The sequence below is a fragment of the Triticum aestivum genome, chromosome 3B (assembly GCF_018294505.1).
Source record: "Triticum aestivum cultivar Chinese Spring chromosome 3B, IWGSC CS RefSeq v2.1, whole genome shotgun sequence".
Taxonomy (NCBI): Eukaryota; Viridiplantae; Streptophyta; class Magnoliopsida; order Poales; family Poaceae; genus Triticum; species Triticum aestivum.
The window spans coordinates 142,253,650-142,266,544 of NC_057801.1; the positions used below are offsets into that span (position 1 = coordinate 142,253,650).

Genomic DNA, 12,895 nt, shown 5'->3' on the forward strand with positions numbered 1-12,895 from the left:
ATCTGACAATGTACTACATAATCATGGTTTTACTTGTTCGTATGGGTAGTAATGGGTAAGCACTTTCGTGCAAGTAAGAGAAAAAGGTGGGTCACTACAAGAAATATGTCAACTAGTGACCTTCTGTCAGTGACCCTGGAAGAATTGGTCATAGATCTATGACCATTTGAGACCAATTGGTCAAAAGCTGTTCGGGGGGCTCCAAACCCTAAACCATTGCGACCATTTTGGTCAGAAAGGTCACAATTTCCTTACATGAAATGGTCATAAAGCAAACAATGCTGGTCCGCTGCCTTATTTCTAGTTGTTAACGACCAATATAGATGGTCATAGCCTTGTAGATTGTGGTGGGTTGTGATGACTAGGCGCCATCTCATCAGTTTTGCTTATGTGTCATGTCCATGTGTCAATTTTTGCCCTAGGTTGTGAAGCAACCTATATTTCTGTTATTCCAAAAATTCCCAAAAAATTCTCATAAATTGTTTGGATCATATATTCATCAAATATGTCAAAAACCTTCCTTGCCAAGTTCAAAAATAACTCAACAATATTCTTTTTCCTATTCTGTTCAGAGCAGCACTTTGTGAAGGAAGTACCATTTTGGCATATCTAAATGGTATCCATTTTCTACAGTGCTTTCCTCTACCCAAATAACCATCCTCCACCAAATGCCAGCTCAATCCATTCATTATTTTGAGCCCAGCTTTAACATTCGTATTTATGTCCAATGTGGTACTTTGCAAAGCAAGTACCACCTAGGCTCCTTCTTTTGAGCTAAAAATTTGTGAAGACGGTCTTCTTAGTAACTGATCATCCTCAACCAAAACTAACGCCCACTATCCATGTGCATTTCCCGTATCGCTAATCAAACACTTGGCTGCTTATTCATGTTTGAGCATCGATCGGTCTCCTCGTGAGAATCGTATGTTGTGATTTTCTTCCTAGCACATACCTAGGGAGTGCCCAACCCACAAGACATGCCTAGGCCGCCCAGAACACATGGCAACGCCACGGTCACGCGGTGACCACGCGTCGGGCATGCGAGTTTACGCGCTCTAGAGTTGGGGCCCTCGGCCACCGTCCAAACCTCGACGTATCGCCACCAAACCATGTATTTATGATTAAATAGGTACTTATGTAACTAGAAATGATTTTTGGAAAAAATAAAGATCAAACTATGAGGCAGCCGCAGTTCAAATTTGAACCGCTTCCTACTGGATCGGCGGGAATTTATCTTTTTCACCAGAGGTGGATCAAAACTTTTGACACCCAACTATTTTGTCAATTGTGCATTAAATATGGCCTAGTATTTTATAAAATTGGTTTGGTCCAATTTTGCAACAAATATATGGTAGTTCCTTCACAAAAAACCTCATTTTGGGCACTCGAAAAATGGAAAATGAATTTTTCGTCCAAAGAAAATGAAAACTCCCTTAAGCAACATTGTTTGTCATTACAATATGCACCCTTGTTCACAATATGAGATCATTTGAACAAACTATGCCATGAATGTGGCCATAAGATTGATCATTTGGCTTGAAAGCCATGAATCTTCACGCTTGATAGCTTGTTTCTGAGAACACTTTTCTAAAATAATTGCCTTATTACAAGTTTGTTATTTTTCATGGAAACTTGGTCACATATAATGACGCAATGCGAAGGTTTTCCAATTTTTTGATTTTTTTGAATTTTTTATGGCCGTTTCAAAATGCAGTCAAAACGGCGGGAATGACCGTTCCTAGCTAGTGGTTGAATCTTGGAATTTTTTTTATGTTTCTCTGATTAAATAGATACTTTTGTACCTACAAATAATTTTTGGAAAAAATAAAGAGCAAACTACGAGGTAGCTACAGTTCAAATTTGACCCGCTTCCAACTAAATCAGCGGGAATTTGTCTTTTTCACGAGAGGTGGATCAAATTTTTTTTATACCCAACCATTTGATCAATTGTATATTAAATATGGCCTAGTATTTTAGAAAATTGACTTGGTACAATTTTGCAACAAATATATGGTAGTTCCTTCACAAAAAAACCTCATTTCGGGCACTCAAAAAATGGAAAATGAATTTTTCGTCCAAAGAAAATGAAAACTCCCTTAAGAAACAATGTTTGTCATTCCAATATGCACCCTTGTGCACAATATGAGATCATTTGAACAAACTATGCCATGAATGTGGCCATAAGATTGATCATTTGGCTTGAAAGCCATTGATCTCCACACGTGATAGCTCGTTTCTGAGAACACTTTTAAAAAATAATTGCCGTATTACAAGTTTGGTATTTTTCCTGGGAACTTGGCCACATATAATGACACAATGCGAAGGTTTCCCAATTTTTTGATTTTTTTAGAATTTTTTATGCCTGTTTCAAAATGCGGTCAAAACGTCGGGAATGGCCGTTCCTAGCTAGTGGTTGAATCTTTGAATTTTTTTATGTTTCTCTGATTAAATAGATACTTATGTACCTAGAAATGATTTTTGGAAAAAAATAAAGAGCAAACTACAAGGTAGCTACAGTTCAAATTTGACCCGCTTCTAGTTGAATCGGTGGGAATTTGTCTTTTTCACGAGAGGTGGATCAAATTTTGTTACACCCAACCATTTGATCAATTGTATATTAAATATGGCCTAGTATTTTAGAAAATTGACTTGGTACAATTTTGCAACAAATATATGGTAGTTCTTTCACAAAAAAAACCTCATTTCGGGCACTCGAGAAATGGAAAATGAATTTTTCGTCCCAAGAAAATGAAAACTCCCTTAAGCAACATTGTTTGTCATTACAATATGCACCCTTGTTCACAATATGAGATCATATGAACAAACTATGCGATGAATGTGGCCATAAGATTGATCATTTGGCTTGAAAGCCATGAATCTTCATGCTTGATAGCTTATTTCTGAGAACACTTTTTTAAAATAATTGCCGTATTACAAGTTTATTATTTTTCCTGGAAACTTGGTCACATATAATGACGCAATGCGAAGGTTTCCCATTTTTTTGATTTTTTTTTGAAATTTTTATGCCCGTTTCAAAATGTGGTCAAAACAGCGGGAATGACCGTTCCTAGCTAGTGGTTGAATCTTGGAATTTTTTTTATGTTTCTCTGATTACATAGATACTTATGTACCTAGAAATGATTTTTGGAAAAAATAAAGAGCAAACTACGAGGTAGCTACAGTTCAAATTTGACCCGCTTCCAACTGAATCGGCGGGAATTTGTCTTTTTCACGAGTGGTGGATCAAAAAATTTTACAGCCAACCATTTGATCAATTGTATATTAAATATGGCCTAGTATTTTAGAAAATTGACTTGGTACAATTTTGCAACAAATATATGGTAGTTCCTTCACAAAAAAAAACCTCATTTCGGGCACTCGAAAAATGGAAAATGAAATTTTCGTCCAAAGAAAATGAAAACTCCCTTAAGCAACATTGTTTGTCAGTCCAATATGCACCCTTGTGCACAATATGAGATCATTTGAACAAACTATGCCATGAATGAGGCCATAAGATTGATCATTTGGCTTGAAAGCCATTGATCTCCACACATGATAGCTCGTTTCTGGGAACACTTTTTTAAAATAATTGCCGTATTACAAGTTTGTTATTTTTCTTGGGAACTTGGCCACATATAATGACACAATGCGAAGGTTTCCCATTTTTTGATTTTTTTGAATTTTTTATGCCCGTTTCAAAATGCGGTCAAAACGGCGGGAATGCCCGTTCCTAGCTAGTGGTTGAATCTTGCAAAACTTTTGATGTTTCTCTGATTAAATAGGTACTTATGTAACTAGAAATGATTTTTGGAAAAAATAAAGAGCAAACTATGAGGCAGCTCCAGTTCAAATTTGACCCGCTTCCTGCTGAATCGGCGGGAATTTGTCTTTTTCACCAGAGGTGGATCAAACTTTTTGACACCCAAACATTTGATCAATTGTATATTAAATATGGCCTAGTATGTTAGAAAATTGATTTTGTACAATTTTGCAAAAAGTATTTGGTAGGTTCTTCACAAAAAAGCTCATTTTAGGCACTCAAAAAATGGAAAATGATTTTTTCGTGGATCGAAAGCATTTTACATAAAATCATTTGGTCAATTATACATAAATTTTGGTTTAATACATAGAGTTGGTAGGTTCGTCACAACAAAACTATTTTTTATACCTCAACAACGAAAAATGCTTTTCTCCTGCATTTTTTTTATTTTTAATCAATTACGACCTATTTATATGGTCATAAAGTCATCAAGTCCTTTATTGCATTCTGATTGGTCCACGAGCACCTCACGCGGATCATGCCCGACCACCGTTGGATAGGCCCGGATCCGACGGCAGCCCTCTTCCCCCACCCCCTCTACCCCTCATCCCTCTCACCCCCTCCCGAATCAGTGCAGCTTCCTCTCCACTCGTCCAAACCCTAGCCGCGCCCTCCTCCGTGCGCCGCCGCCCCCATCGATTCTGCCCAACACCGCTGTCCCCCTCCACTCTCTATCCTCCATGAGTCGGATCCCCACCTCCTCCGGCTCCCCTTCCACTCACTCTCCCGGATTTCGCACACCCACAGCCGCCGCCCTTAGATCTCGATCCGATCCAGATCGACGCTGCCACAGCTTCCCGTCGCCAGCCCCGCCCGGATGGGGACTGGACTCTCGCCGCTGCATGCAGACGCAGAGGAGGAGAGGGAGTCGATGAGCAATGGCAACTGGGACTTGCCGGGTGCTGCCACTGCTGGCCGTGGCGGCGGCGCTCGCGGCGGCGCTCCTCTACACCGCGCCCTTCTCCAAGGTGAGCGGCGCCTCACGCCCCTCGAATCTGCATGCGGCGGTATGGTGGTGGAGGCTGACGGGTGTTTGTTGTTTTTGCGCGCGTGTAGGGCCTCGGAGGGGAAGGGTGCAGCCTGCTCCCGCATGACCACTTCTGGATCACCAGCCAGCGGGTCGTCGCGCTCGGCCGCGTCAGCCCCGCCGCAGGTACTCCGCCCCTTCCCTTCTCCCTCCCTTCCATTGCTCCTCCATCGTCCCGGCGTTTCATGGTGGTGTTGTACCTTCAGGCACGTGCATGGCCTTCTAGATCTTGGTGTGCGTCTTATATGTGTGTTTGATGTTGACGTCACTTGTGGTTTTGCAGGGTTCTGAGGCTGCAGCCTGGGCACCATCAGGGTATGCTGTTTCCATGTCCTGTTTCTTCAGTGCTCAATAGTTGCTTGTGCGACTGCTACCAGTCTGTTAAGACTAGTCTTTTATGTAATTCTAAACTAAAATGGGTCTAGTTATACTAATCATTCCATGAAAGTTCAGTCTGATTTGCTGGTACTATAATAGATACGCCTTCAGCTTTTGTCATATAAACTCTCCTGGTGGTAAATCATTTGGTCTGCATTATAAAAATGTTTATGATGATTCCCACGGATTTTAGAAACCAGTCACAGTTCATGCTTTATAGTACTGTGAAGAATTTTGTTTGCTCATGCTCAGAATCATTGTTTTACATATGCTTGTGATGTTCTACTGGATGAGATGTGCATGATCTGGGTGATGAAGAAAATCGTTCGGATTCCCACCGATTTTCATGATTATTACAACCAGATACTTCTGACGGATCATGCCATCTCTTGGACTACATATGTACTCCTTTATTATTGAGCAAATACTTTCCTTTGATTTTTTGCAAACCTCTTAGCAGTACTTTTTGTATCCTCTTTTTTGTGTTCTGCTGGCTAATGAGATGTGCATTACCTGGGTGATAAAGAAAATCGACGGGTCACGCCATCTCCTGAAGTACATTTGCACATTTTTACTGCTTTAGACTGACTGTACATGCATTCCTTCATTGGTTATGAACCTTATTGCTCATTGTGTTCTGTTGGGTTGAACTGCATGATTCCGGGTGATGAAGAAAATCGTTCGGATTCCCACTGATATTTCATGATTAGTGTAACCAGCTACTTCTGATGGATGATGGCATCTCCTGTATTACATTTGCACCGCTTTATGACTGGCCGTACATGCACTCCTTGTGTTGGTCGCAAGCTTGTTGCTCTTTGTGTTATATTGGGTCTTTTGCATGCTTCTGCGTGATGAAGAAAATCGTTCGGATTCCCACTAATACTTCATGATTATCACAACCAGCTACTTCTGGCAGACCATGCCATTTTGTGCTCTTTAAGAGATTTTGCTCTGTTTTAGGTTTTAATTCATTCAATAGTTTGCTGGTGTTTATTTTACTTTGAGCCTGTGATGTTATCAAAATATTTGCTACTCTTAAGGGGTTTATCCCACTTGATGATCTTAACCGCCAAGATCTCTGAGGCTCTTAGTTCTAGTAATGTTATCAGTACAGTACATCCGTTGTTGCCAGATTTTCCATGGACTCTGTTTGTTTACTCTGCTAGTGGTTCCAGCATAGCTCTAGAGTACATCTACTCACTCAAATTTATACATTGTTAAAATGGAGGCTTGGGAAGAACTATTTTCTTTGTAGTAATAAGTCAGGAGTTGTTTGTTGCTTCAGTAGGGTGTCATACATTATAATCATCAGCTCATGTCGTCTGGGATCAAACATAGCTTTGAATTTACAAGTGTAAAGATTTATGTGAGAAGTACAAACCATGTTCACTTAAATTTCCTGCTAGTTGCATATCTGCACTTCATTGTACGTACGTCGTGTTGGATCTCAGTCCAGAATCCAGATCCATAGCTTGTACTGCAACTAATGTGTCATGCGTTTTGTGGCAGCAACAGAAGCTAGTAGGAGCAATTCTCTTGCTGGTATGCATGTATGCCTCTGCTTTGGTCTTACTGCATGTGAGCTCGGTTGTGTCCGTTGACACAGTGTAGCTATTCTGTTCCTGTAGATTTGGGGTGGGGGAGGGGGGATCTTTGCCCACTTAAATTACTTTTATGTTGTTCATCGAATTGGATGGTTGCTCTGGTGTGAATCATACTAGTATGCACTAGCAGCAATCTGTCAATGTTTGCTACTGGAAAATCCTCAATATCTTTTCCAGTTATGCTTCCTTCTAAGGAATGGTTGCTGTTTCAAACTGTATTGTGTAGTTGTTGTTTCAAACTGTTTTGCTACAGTACCATAATTTGCATTAAAGATATTGTATTATGTTGCTGTATCATTGTTTAATAAAACCACAGCATGATGCTCACATGAGATATCCACATGTTTCTGTGATGTTTGATTCAAGCTTACTCTCGTTATAATGTATTTTGTTGCTGTTTTGCTACAAGCTGTGTGTTGATTTGATAACAGGAGTTTCCTTGTCCTGGTCCTATACTGCATTTTGACTCCTCTGTTTCTGTGCGCGTGTGTTTAATTGATGTTGTTTCAACTTTCAACTGCTTCTGCATATGGCCTATACTGCAATTGAGATTTAAATTTGTGGTTGTTCCTCTTTTACAGATGCTCAAGCGTGAAGTGTGAAGCAAGTGTGAAGCCATGAAGTGTGAAGCTGTCAAGTTCTACTTAGTGAAGAGTAGCATATTGTTGCATATATGTGTTGTAAAGATTGTAATAGATTTATTTAGTGGTATATTTGATGAAATTTATGTGTTTTTGATTATGTATGTGATCTGAAAACTTGTGAAATGGAAACTTGACCAATGGGTCCACTTATGAAAATAATCTGTCAATTTTGTACATTCCTGACATGTGGGACCAGTTTGAGAGATGATCATGACAAGTGGGACCCATCTGACTAGTGGGACCAGCTTGAATATATAATGGCTGAAAATAGAAAAGCAATAAATAATAAAAGGTCACGAGCCAACAATAAAAAAGGCTACAACGTTGGGCTTGGCCCATGAAGCCAACCAGAATTAACAAGGAAATAATAATAAAAGGCTGAATTAATGGGCTTGGCCCATGTAGAAAACCGAATTGGACCGGGCTGAATCTTGTGCCACATCAGCTTGCCACGCTGGATGCCTACGTGGCCTGGGGAGGTTGCTAGTGACCAAAATGCCACAGTAGACGTATTTTGGTCATAAACGTCTACGACCATTCCAGAAGAAAGGTCGCTATAGTCAGTTTACGACCGCCAGCTTTTGACCTTATGTTTTTGGTCACAAAAAGGTCACAAATTGAAAACAGTGACCATTCAGTGACCAATAGTGCTGGTCACAAGTTGACATATTTCTTGTAGTGGGTGTTGGCCAGCATACCTTGCTCGTCGACATAGCCTTCACTATGCTATCATCTTGCTTGACAGATGCTATCAAGTAGTTTTTCCCCCTGGAAAATGACCCCCCACTGCGAGATATAGAAAAAGTATATTCACAGGAGCATACACATGTTTTAGTTTGTTGGGATAGTTTGAAGACTGTGTATATGTATTTGCTGATGCTTAGTTATTAAAAACTAAAAAGGCGAGCATAGAAGTAGTCCATGAGGAAATTTGTAATGATGGAATGAGGATCAGTTATAGTTTCATGTATTACTCGATGGTAGTATGATGATTAGTGCATATTTTGAAGGATTTGTCAAGTATAGACTGCTCTTGATTGGTGCATGTTTTTGGTGATATGTGCACACATGTAATATTTTTGGTTGGTGCATATTTTTGCTGATTGTTGTTACTGCTTACTTGAATTATGTCAGCCTATCTCCAAGATATGGTATGGGGTTGTTGGGGTCAATGAAAATTTGCTGTGAGCTAGTAGTTCACATTGCAACAAATTCCTCACTATTGGATTTTCTGCCATTATACTTCATAATCATGATTTTACTTGTTGGTATGTGTAGTAATGAGTAAATAAATAGCAAGTATACAAAAGGGTGACTATTGGTCAGCATACCTTGCTCGTTCTCATAGCCTTCACTATGCTGTCATCTTGCTTGAGAGATTCTATCATGTCCTTATTCTCACTGGAAATTGGAAAATTAACCTCCACAACTACCTCTAAAAATGGTATGTACAACAGCAAATGCATTATTTATTTTGTTGGGACAATTTAAAGACTTTAAAATTATTACCTGATGGTACCACACAACAGCCCATCAGAAAATTTGCAGTGATCAAAGGCAGATCAGTTATAGTTTCACATATTGCTCGATGAGAGCAGTCAATCATGGTTCATTTGTACATAGCTACTAATTGGTTGGTTATGAAGTTTTCTTGTCCAGCTCACAAAATTGTAACCTTGAAATATCCTAATTGGTTATGTCTGCCCAATGATTATGAGTCTAACCACTAGTCTTGACTAGTCGTGCGAATAGTTGTCGACTAGCTTTTTCGTGTAGATGTTTATACATGAACTACGTACTTAGCAAGAAGTATGCGAAAAGATTATTCACACTGTATATGGTGCTAACAAGTCCTAATGGAAGACTGATTTCATATATCAATAACTAACATTTGTTCATTGCAATGCATGCAATAGGTTTGAATGGCAAGGGAAACCATCCTGATCGGCAGTGAAGAGAGTGATCACCAGACCGCCTCAAATGATGCTTCAGATGTCACTTCACGTGGGAGTGATGACTATAGCGTTGATGACGACACCTCGAGCAACTATGACACTGATGATAGTTCTGATGGAGATGCAGATGTGGACCATGATCCTATCTTGGCACTACGGGGTAAAGTTCTATATGGCTGGGCAAATATTAAATGAACTATGAAATATCAAAAGTTGATGTTTGAGTGACACTTGATTACCACACATTACTCTGTTTGGGTTCTAGATGACCTTCCAAATCAACATTGACTGAACTAGAGCTTACATAGAGGAGTGTTTAGTTGTTAGTTTAAAAAATCAAATATTCAATTTGCCCATGTTTCTACGAGATATTGCTGGGTGGATGTGATTGGGTTATCTATGTCCTTCATTTCTTGATCATTGTAGTAGGCATTGATCATTAACCCAGTGCTGATGTTCTAGATCTTACGTATGAAATTATTTACTACTCTGTCATCTTAATTTTTTTTCATACAGGTCTGGGATACATTGTGAGAAAAGGAACTTTTGAGGACCGCATCTTCTACGGCAACCATGTATCGCTAAATGAGGATCGGTGGGACTGTCTCAAATCCATAGTAAAGCGGTGCCAACCTCCCATACCATACTACGTCAGCACCATCACTCTCTCGACAGTCATCAGAGGGAAGAGCAAGATGGTAAACACTTGGACTTTTCTTTTTACAAATCATACTTCACTAGTGAAAATGCCATCATGTAGAGATAGAGAGGAGGACGGGCGTGGTTGTGCAAATCATACTTACTTTTTTTGTGTGCAAATCATACTTAAGTTTTTATGTAACATTATTTATTTCCCTGTGCAATCAGATCTTCTCGAAGGATTACAGTCAGGCCTACCTCAAAGATTATCTACGAAAGCCCATGGTTGTGCGTGTCACCGATGAACATTTTGAAGGTAATAAAAAGGTCTTGTTCAAGATGGGCAAGAAGGACGGGCGTGCGATCATGACGAAGAACTGGAGAGAAGTCGTTGAGGGAGCCAGAATGAAAGAAGATTAAATGGCTATCTTCAGTTTCATGGAAAGGACTGGAGGTGGGCTTAGGGTGAACATGGTTAGTGGCATGAGGATTCGTTGACCCATGGCAGTAGTTTGATGCTAGTTTTATAATCTGTATGTAGTAGCCAGTAACTGCAAGTTGGTAGTATCAGCTTTTGGGTCCAGTAAGTGCAACTTAGTAGTAATTGGTACTTGGTAGTAACTGGTACTTTGGTGGTATAACTTTTGGGTCCGACTAGGTATGAAGATCGTCCAGTAAGTGGAACTTGGGAGTAACTTGGTGGTACCCTAAGTGGCGTAATGTACTTGCTATGCAAGTCTATATATATAACACACCCTTGTACCCTCCTTGATATAATTACCTTTATGGACTGCAATTATATTTCCTTTTTTTGCCACAGTGATGCTAGTATTTTTCGAATCAAATCTAACCGGGTTTCAAATGGATTGGACACTACTTTCATTTTTGAACGAGGTTTTTGTGTTGGTTAGTATGAGTTATTTTGAAAATGCGGTTTGTATGTGAGTCGCACAAAAAAATGCAATGCAAAACAAAAACTTGCGGGTCAAAATGCAATGCAAAAAATGATGTTTTTATTACTTTCGAAATGGCATGGCATGCTATTTTCAAAAACAGAGCAAACCAGCAAGTTTTTTTATTTGAAAAACAGTATACTAAAAAACATGCTATCTTTTAAAAAGCGTAATTTAAAAAAAATTGTTTTCAAAATCAACACGCTGCTTTCAAAACAGCATATTTCAAAAAGCATGTAATTTTTGAAATCAGCATGTTATTTTAAAAATAGTGTTGTATTTTTAAAAACAGCGCTATATTTTTAGAATGAGGCTGTTATTTTGAAATCAGCATGCTATTTTTAAAAACAGCGTTATATTTTTTAAAATAGCGTTATATATTTAGAATGAGGCTGTTATTTTGAAATCAGCATGCTATTTTTAAAAATATCAAATTCAAAAGAACATGATTTTTGCATGCTATTTTTGAAATCAGCATTTTATTTTAAAAGTAGCATATTAAAAAGAGCATGCTGTTTTTAAAATAAGCATGCTATTTTTAAAATTAGCATGATATTTTTGAAAATAGCATGGTATTCTAAAAGTAGCATATTGACAAAAGCATTATATTTTTAAAAGTAGCATGCTATTTTTTAAATTAGCATGATATTTTTGAAATCAGCATGTTATTTTGAAAATAGCATATTGAAAAGAGCATTATAATTTTAAAAGTAGCACGCTATTTTTGAAATCATATTTTTAAAATTAGCATGCTATTTTTAAAATCAGCATGCTATTTTTAAAATAGCATGGTATTTTAAAAACATTATATTCAAAGCAGCATGCTATTTTTAAATCTGCATATTCATTCTATTTTATTTTCAATTGAACATGCTTTTTTCAAATGAGCATGCTATTTTTAAAATATTAGTATGCTTATTTTCTATTTGAAAATAAACGATTTTCAAGGTTATTTGAAAACGAGGTTTCTATTAACGTTCTATTTTCTTATATATATAAATTTTCGGTTTCTATTTTATATTTCAAGTATGAAATTTGACTACACTTGAACAAATTTCAGCAATATATTATGTAAAAAAAATGAAAAAATACAGAAAACCAACTTCACTAAAAATGCATTCTTTCATCGATGTTGATGAATCATAACTAGCCTACCATGTCGTCCCGTCCATAATAAAATGAGTGTGTACCAAGCAAACGAGGAATTAAGAAAATAGTGGCAGTCCATCAAATAGGTCTAATACATCAGAAACAAGGTGGATCACGGCATGGAAAACTGTCTACTTTAGTTTGTTCTCAATTTTTCGACCCTAGAAATCCTTTTGTTTTCTTTGCTTGACCCTGTGCATCTAGACATCATGTCTCTACTTCACTATAGCTTTCCTGCATGAAACAACGTTTGTTAATAGTATAGCAAAGAAGATTTGAGCATGTACAGTACACTATAACAGAAAAGACACTAACTTCACTGATTTTCTCGTCATAGCTACAGAAGCTAACTTGACAGCTCTTATTCGCTCAGCCTGTGGTACATTCCTAGCAGGACTTTTTGTCTTCATCACCCCTTTGGCCTGTTCTTTACCGCCCTTCCTAGAGTCTTTCCTTGAAAAGTTAACAAACATCAACACAGTACTAGCAAATACCCGACTTCTAGAGAGGACATGTAAGTACAGACACTAACTTCACTAGTTTTCCTCGCGCACCCTTATCATCGTTCTTTTTCTTCCTCCCAGCATTGACATTTGGAGCGCCCTTTCGTTTCCTACAAAAATTGAAATAGATGAATCTGCAACCAGCATTCGAAAACATGTTTAAGTACGCACAATTTTGCTGATGCCCACTTGTTTGGTCTTGCGTAATCCTCTTCTGCAG

General features: G+C 38.4%; 1 non-coding gene and 3 pseudogenes across 1 annotated transcript; all 4 read left to right on the forward strand.

Annotated features, from left to right (window-relative positions):
• The first annotated feature begins 5,528 nt into the window (after positions 1-5,528).
• On the forward strand, positions 5,529-5,603 carry LOC123073074 (uncharacterized; annotated as a pseudogene).
• A 280-nt stretch (positions 5,604-5,883) lies between these two features.
• LOC123073076 (uncharacterized) lies at positions 5,884-5,959 on the forward strand (annotated as a pseudogene).
• Positions 5,960-6,070: 111 nt separating this feature from the next.
• Positions 6,071-6,146, forward strand: LOC123073079 (uncharacterized; annotated as a pseudogene).
• An 85-nt stretch (positions 6,147-6,231) lies between these two features.
• Positions 6,232-6,314, forward strand: LOC123073008 (small nucleolar RNA SNORD24). The gene has a single exon (XR_006435536.1). It is a non-coding gene; the product is annotated as a small nucleolar RNA SNORD24 (small nucleolar RNA).
• Positions 6,315-12,895: the final 6,581 nt, after the last annotated feature.